The sequence below is a fragment of the Mirounga angustirostris genome, unplaced genomic scaffold, assembly GCF_029215605.1.
Source record: "Mirounga angustirostris isolate CCGP_5_RB_7025 unplaced genomic scaffold, mMirAng1.0.hap1 SCAF_8, whole genome shotgun sequence".
Lineage (NCBI taxonomy): Eukaryota > Metazoa > Chordata > Mammalia > Carnivora > Phocidae > Mirounga > Mirounga angustirostris.
The window spans coordinates 18,550,658-18,558,802 of NW_026991716.1; positions in this window are offsets into that span (position 1 = coordinate 18,550,658).

Genomic DNA, 8,145 nt, shown 5'->3' on the forward strand with positions numbered 1-8,145 from the left:
TCTCAGTGCTACTGCATTTTACAAACCTCTGTAGTTTGGTAAGTGAAAAATATTCTAATTACATTAATTTACAAACATGTTATTTCTAGTATTGAATTTTTCAGGTGTCTTGTCAATTTGCTTGTTTTATTTCATGAATTGTATCTGTTCTTTGCCCACTGTGATCAGATTTAGTCTATTCCTTATTATTTTGCACAAATCCTTTGATATTTATAACTTGAAAATACTTTCCCCACTTTTTGGCTTTCTTCACAATTTTACTTATGCATTTATTGCATTTGGAAGCCTGTTACTTATATATAAATAAATATATGGAAAATTTTATTTGAAGTTCTCCACTTATTTTATGACCTCTATGAGAGATTAGATAAACATTTCCAAAATTTTCTTCTAGGTATTTTATTATCTAAAATTTTTCATTTAGTTTTATTATCTATCTGGAACATACCCTCATGCTTTCTATTATTATATATTACATGGCCTCAGCCAAAATGGATTTGTACCTTGTACAAAATAAAATTTAGCATCATTTAATTTCTTAATAACAACAAAACTAACTTTCAAAAATTTTAACTCTAATATTGACAAACAAAATGCTTTAAAAGTACTAAAGATTCAGCTGAAGAAATGTAGTACGTAAATTAATTGAAAGTAGATAAAGGGAATAAGAGGGGTTAATAAAAAACATTTACATGGGAAAAATATCTACATATTTTTTTCTTTAAAACTATAATAATATTTAGGCATATTCTATTGCCTTTATAGTTTCTCACTTGTCTAAAAGTTTATTGCTATTTCAAGGTACAAGTCCATTCATGTTAAGAATATGTTCTGGGGCACCTGGGTGGCTTAGTCAGTTAAGCATCCAACTTGATTTAAGCTCAGGTCATGATCTCAGGGTTGTGGAATTGAGCCCTGCATCAGCCTCCATGCTCAGTGGGGAATCTGCTTGAGATTCTCTCCCTCTGCCCTACCCACCTTCTCTCTTTTTCTCTCTCAACTAAATAAATCTTAAAAAAAAAAAAAATGTGCTGCCCACATAGGAAAAAAAGGAGCAACTTGCCCTTTATCTGTTTACCAGTTTACTGTGAGAAAGAAACATTTTCCAGGCCTATTGACTTTGAAACCATGTTCAAAAGGAACAGTGACTGTACTCTCTAGGTTTGAGGCTGCATTTTACAAGTTTTTTCAAAAGTCCTGTGTCAAAAGAGCTGAAAGCAATTACAAAATATTGTTCATGTCTAGGAGAATAGAGAAGAGGCCTGAGTCTTATTTTGGGTCTGATTTACAAAGAATGATTCAGGGAACCAACTTATATACTTTAAAATCCACCCTTGCATCACACTTAGCAATGAAAGGGACATACACAGTGGAGAGGATCACTTTCTGGCCCAAAGCAGGGAGTTATCTTTTATTAAAACACCACCTAATAGACCTCCATAAAATACTCACAATGTCATTGTAAAAACAAGAAAACAAGAAACACAAGTGAAGAACTTTATCCTCCACAGAGCTTAGCATGGTGTGTTTTGCAACTAGAAAATATTCTATATGATTTCTGGTAGGGCAAATAATCACTGAATTGTCATTATACAACTATATTGCATTATAAAAATATAAGCAACCAATTTTAAACATTTGGCTTTGGCTCTATAAGACTGTTTTTGTGTATTGTTTTCTTACTCAACATTTTATTATGAGTATTATCCCTACTATCCCATTTAATAAATGTTTTCTATTGGTCATATTATTTTATTAGGCATTTAGGTTGTTTCTAAATTCTATATATTATAAATAAGGGTAAACTGACTTTTTCCTTATTCAAAAATGAATTCTAAGCTTTGTAGAACAAGATATAAAAATCTTAATTCTTATTTTCCATTTTTAAATATCTCTGGCATCTATAAAGAAATGTTTCTTAAATTAAATATGTGATCATTTATATTCACTATGCAGAATACAGGATGAAAATTTTTTCTTTAATAGAAAAGAATCTTTAACAGATTTTCTTTAGTAGAAAAGAATCTTTACATTGCCTTGATTAATTCAGATATTCATGCATTAGATTTGCACATATCATTGTACTTACTTAAAATTATTTAGCGTATTATATCACAAATCGTACCATTTTCAAATCATTTTTGAATATGTCATATTTAATAATTTTCTCTATTATGCCAACTTTTCCAACATTATTTTTAGAGGCTTCAATTGATTTCAAACCTGCCCATCCATATCAATATTTTGGCTTTGTCTAATTTGAATTTGTCAAATGAATTTTATCCAAGGTTAACTCTCATCTAGACCTAAGAATAAAAGAAAAAGGCAACCACTATTCAAAATTTCTAAGCACCATAACTGACTTGCTTTTGTTGTGAACTGGGTCCAATTATTTTCAAGCCTCAAATTAATCAATATTAATTATTTCTTTAAGAGAGGATATAAATCAATATTAGTAGTTTTAAGGATGTTTTACAGGTCTCAATCAAGAATGTATGGATGAATTGTAGCAAGAATTGGCTGGGAAGTGCATCATTTGCTTGAAGAGGTAAGACAACAGAAATTTTTATGTTACATCATTTATGTTGTATCATTGAAGAAAGCAAAATGCTGAGAAGTCACTTGTCAAAATATTGCCATTAGAAAAGTAAAACCATATGTAACCAATTTTCCATGCAGAAAGGAACGATCAACTTTGCAGAATAATTGAGAAATAGCTTCATTCCTGTTTAGCATTCCTATCTTCTGTTCATTCTTTTTGCATATTAAGTCCTATAGCTCCTGGAAACCCCCAAAAAGTAAGAAGGGGGCTGAGGGTTGGGAGAGGAAGTGAGAGCTCATGGTAGCCCAGACTAGATGTTTCTCCCATGTGATCTTTATTATTCTATCATTTCCCTCTGATCTTCCACAGCTGGTTCACTTGACTGGCTCCTTCATTTTGCAGGGCTTTTGTTTAACTTGTTCCTTTCTCTGTCGCATTTGCCTGGTACAGTGTCTAGTCACATAATGGTCCACTGTGGTGTTCCCTGTCAGTGGAATAAATAAAAGGAAGGAAGGACAGACAGAAGAAAAGACAGAAAGAAGGAAGAGAAAAGGAAGGAAGGAAGGAAAGAAGGAAGGAAGGAAGGAAGGAAGGAAGGAAGGAAGGAAGGAAGGAAGGAAGGAAGGACAGACCAGACCAGTCTGAGAGAAATCTCAATTTCTTGCACCTAGCTCATTAAAAGTAACTTTGATTTCCATCACACAAAGAGCAAGAGACAGAATGAAGAAACTAGCCTCTTCGCCAGCTCTAAAATTCAGTCTTCACACTACCGGTTTCTCATTTTGTTTAGAATTTGAGAATTCCTGGGCATCAGACATAATGATATTCAAATGAAAGATTTAAAACTGCATTCTAGAGCATTTTAATCACTAGCATTTCATCCACAATACCATAAAAGCAGAGAATGACACCATTTTATAATATAGCTTGTACTAGCTTATCAATTATAGAGTAGATTCCATGTTAGTTATTAATACATACAACCAAGAACTTTAAATGGGTATTCAAACTGCAACTTTGAAATTAGACATTGTAAAATGTCTTTGTAAAATGCCAAGGGCTGATCTTTATCAATAAGGCATTTGATATCTTCTAGTGAGGTCATCTGTGACCTGAGAAGGGTTTCCTTTTTTGCCTTTGTTGTCCCGTATGAGGAAACTTACCTGGAGGAATTTGAGCCCTCAAAAGTCCTAGACAGAGACAGGCTGGAGACATACTTCATCCAGCAAGTACACAGGCCATAGGAGGTCCACATTTTATTTTATTTTCATTTTAAGCGATCCCTACACCCAACGTGGGGCTTGAACTCACAACCCCGAGATCAAGAGTCGCATGCTCCACTCACGGAGTCAGCCAGGCACCACAGGAGGTCCACATTTTAAAGGAAACATCTCCAGCTTTTTCTCCTTTCCCCCTCCTTCTCCTTGTTCAACAACAACACTGCAGAAGAGGATAAATTCTCTGTGCTCCTGTCCAATTAGATCAGAACATTTTTGGTTTCTTTCTTTTTTTTTTTTTTTTTAAGTAAGATCGTGGTGTGTTCCATGACAGCATTTGAAAGCATATTTCTGAAACGATGAATATATTACAGTTAAAGTTGACAAACTCATCCACCAGAGGTCTGAAGTGTACAATGGAAATGGATTAATTTTAACATGAGCACTTTAGCTGTGTTAGTACTTGACAGTTCTTGTCTCGAAGTTGCTATTTGAATATTTATTTAAAGTTCTTGAGGTGCCTGAGTGGCTCAGTCGGTTAAACATCTGACTCTTGATTTTGGCTCAGGTCATTATCTCGGGGTCTTGAGATGGAGTCTCAAATTGGGGTCCATACTCATTAGGGAGTCTGCTTGAGATTCTCTCTCCTTCTTGCTCTGCCCCTCCACCCTCCCCCTGCTCACTCTCTCTCTCAAAAAGTAAGTAAAGTTCTTGGTCGTGTATATTAATAAACTAACATAGAACCTACTCTGTAACTGATAAGCTAGTATGAACTATATTGTAAAATGACTCTTTTCCATATGAGATTAGAAAAAGGAAAACTGAAAAAGTAAATCATTATTTTCTTAACGCAAATGGTGCTCTTTCCTTCACTTGTCATTTGGATCTAGGTTATTCCTGAGGAAATATTTTGGTGACTATGTGCCATTCTTCACTTTACTTAATCTCCTAGGAAACGTGAGTCAGGTATCCTCCAGCAGAATCTCTTATTCTGTTCTCTGGCACCATTTAATTCCCAACAACTAGCCATTTTAGAAACTTTTTAGCAGATGAAAAAACTGGTTGTTTGAAGGCCATAATTAAAATTAAATATGTCACTTATATTTTTCCTCCTTGCTGTAATAATACCACTTAAACGTATTCCATTTTGACAATGGTATATTTTTGTGTTGCTCTGTTTTTCCTTTTCAAAATCTCTTTTCGTGAACTGTAATGGAGTAAATTATCAACTCTGGGTTGTCAGTACTTTTTTTGGGTGAGTTTAATCAAAATATCGACCTCAGTGGCAGGGTGCAGATGTGAGTGATCAATAAAAAGACCGTAGATTTTAAGTCAAGAAAATATAGTATCTGGAGGTACTTGTATTACACAGTCATCATAAATTCCGGGTATTAAAAATAAATTCCTAAAACAGGTAAAAATGGAATGATAACTTCTACTGCCGAGAAAAGCAGTGGGAATTTTTCACTTTACAAAATAGTTACCCTGGGCGCCTGGGTGGCTCAGTCGGTTAAGCGACTGCCTTCAGCTCAGGTCATGATCCTGGAGTCCCGGGATCGAGTCCCAGGTCGGGCTCCCTGCTCGGTGGGGAGTCTGCTTCTCCCTCTGACCCTCCCCCCCTCATGTGCTCTCTCTCTCTCATTCTCTCTCTGTCAAATAAGAAATAAAATCTTTATAAAAAAATAATAAATAAATAAAGTTTCATTGGGCACCTGGGTGGCTCAGTGGGTTAAGCGACTGCCTTCGGCTCAGGTCATGATCCTGGAGTCCCGGGATCGAGTCCCGCATTGGGCTCCCTGCTCAGCAAGGAGCCTGCTTCTCCCTCTAACCCTCCTCCCTCTCATGCTCTCTGTCTCTCATTCTCTCTCTCTCAAATAAATAAAATCTTAAAAAAAAAAAAACAACGAAATAGTTATCCCTCCCATTCTTTTCTATACCCATTCCCCCTAATGTATACGAAGCGTGATTTGATTTGTAAAACTCCATGTATGTGCAATATCACAGTGGCCCACAGATCCCCCCAGGCATGGCAGACCTGAAGTTTGGTTCAGCTACTTGTCCAGGAAAACTGTGTCGCAGGAACTCTTTAGGGCAACTTTAAAATACCTTTATACTCTATACTGTTAGTAATATTTAAAGAAGCAGTAACCGAATCCAGTTTCATAGCACTTTTCCACTGATCAGACATTTTAGCCTCTGATTTATACCACCTCATTGATTCAGCAGCCTTCTGTGGAATTTTTCTCGCCATTTTGGGGATAAGGATCTCAGGCTCTCCACTCTAAGTGACTCCATGGACAGGTGGAGACTTGGACCCAGTCGTTTAACTCCTAGCCCAGCGCACTTTCCATTCCATTACAGTTGCTTCGTGTCGTTAACAATTGGGACTTAAAAAAAAAAAAAAAAAAAGCCCTAGAAATTACATCAGAGGTAGGTCAAGAAATGGCTATAACTATCTCTTCAGAATCGTTCAATGTGCTTATTTGTCATCACTCCCGTAGTGATGTACCAAGTTTATCCCACTTCTGAATTCAGGCCAGTAACCATTAGCATTGATGGAGAGAGTTGTCTCCCCCACACACAATATGTTTTTTTTTTTTAAAGATTTTATTTATTTAGCCACCCAGGCGCCCAATGAAACTTTATTATTTTTTTAATAAAGATTTTATTTATTATTTGGCAGAGAGAGAATGAAAAAGAGAGAGCACATGAGAGGGGGGAGGGTCAGAGGGAGAAGCAGACTCCCCACTGAGCAGGGAGCCCGACGCGGGACTCGATCCCGGGACTCCAGGATCATGACCTGAGCCGAAGGCAGTCGCTTAACCAACTGAGCCACCCAGGCGCCCCACACAATATGTTTTGAACGTGCATTCTTCCTGAGTCACCTTCTGTGAGCTCCTGATAACCTGTCCTGATTGGGAAAATCATATCTTTCAAATGTTTTAACTCAAAACAATGATATTTATAAGGCAACATACATATAAATTAGTTAGATGATAGGTAGAAGGATAGATGATGATAGATAGATGATAGATAGATAGATAGATGATAGATAGATAGATAGATGATAGATAAAAACAGAATTTTACTTCCAAAAACACCTAAGTGCATCCATCAAAGCACTGAGACAAAAAGTTTTGAAATGTGACACCAAGTGTCAGTTCAGAGCAATTAACTAATGTTTAATAAAGAGGCAGCTTAAATTTTCGTCCCACTTGGCAACCACTGGAACAATATTTCTAGGGAATCACATTTATTTTTTAATGTGAAATTTTTCACACTACACAATAAGCACAAACTAGACCAGTCATTCTCAGCTGGGGCGATTTTTCTCCCCTGGGGACATCAGTTAGCATTATCTGGAGACAATTCTCATTGTCCCCACTGGTTGAGGGGATGCTACTGGTCTCGCAGGTAGAGGCCAAGGATATTGCTAAGCATCCTACGATTCACAGGCAACTTTCCCATGACAAAGAATTTTCTGGCCCAACATATCAATAGGGCTGAGACTGAGAGATCCTGCACCAGAGAAAGCATTTAGAATGTCAAAAGTGTATAAAGGAAAAAAGAGTAATAAACAGAAAACATGCAGCAACCATGTGCTACCAAAAGACGGGTAAGAGTGCAAATAGTTGGTGGCAAAAATGGAAAGACCAAGGATGCCATTGAACATTCACGTCATTGCAATCTGATGTCGAGAAATACTTTGCTGGACATGGTCACCCAATGGCCTTCCTTAGCTCCACTCGGTCAGCAAGATGACCACTACCTACTCTTTCCCCTTTCACACACTTGTCACTCGTCTGACAATCAGAAGCTAATAGAGAATAGGTAGCAGCCCAGAAGGCTGTCATGACAGACCTAACCTTTGGAATGTTCTTCTACACTCAGTGGTGTCTTGAAGTAGCAATCTTCAGGCCTTTTTTACCTGCTCCTTTAGGTCTCCTTCCCATAGAACATTCCTGGTTTTCGCTCCCTCATTCTCCCCTGGGAATTAGTTTTGTCTTTCTCTGAACTCACCTAAGCACAGAAGAAACGCATTGACACTCTATATTCTTTGTGATTTCCTCTTCCCAAACCTGCTATTCCTTTTGCTGATGTCCATATATTTAAGAGAAAGCAGGACAATTATTGTGTGTGTCCCCATTACTCGATTTCTAAGACACTGTTCTTTCACTCTATGGCAACCTATCTGCTCTTACTCACAGAAGGTTTTCCTAACACCCTTTTCCCCTTCGGAGTAATCTGGCTTAGTTTAATGTAGTCGCTTCACACCGTTACACAAGCAAGCCCATGCAGTTCTGTTTTCTTTGAACCATATACCTTGGCCCAATAAACACTTGCCAAGCCCCGTTTTAGCACCCTTTGAAGCCATAAAATGGGTTC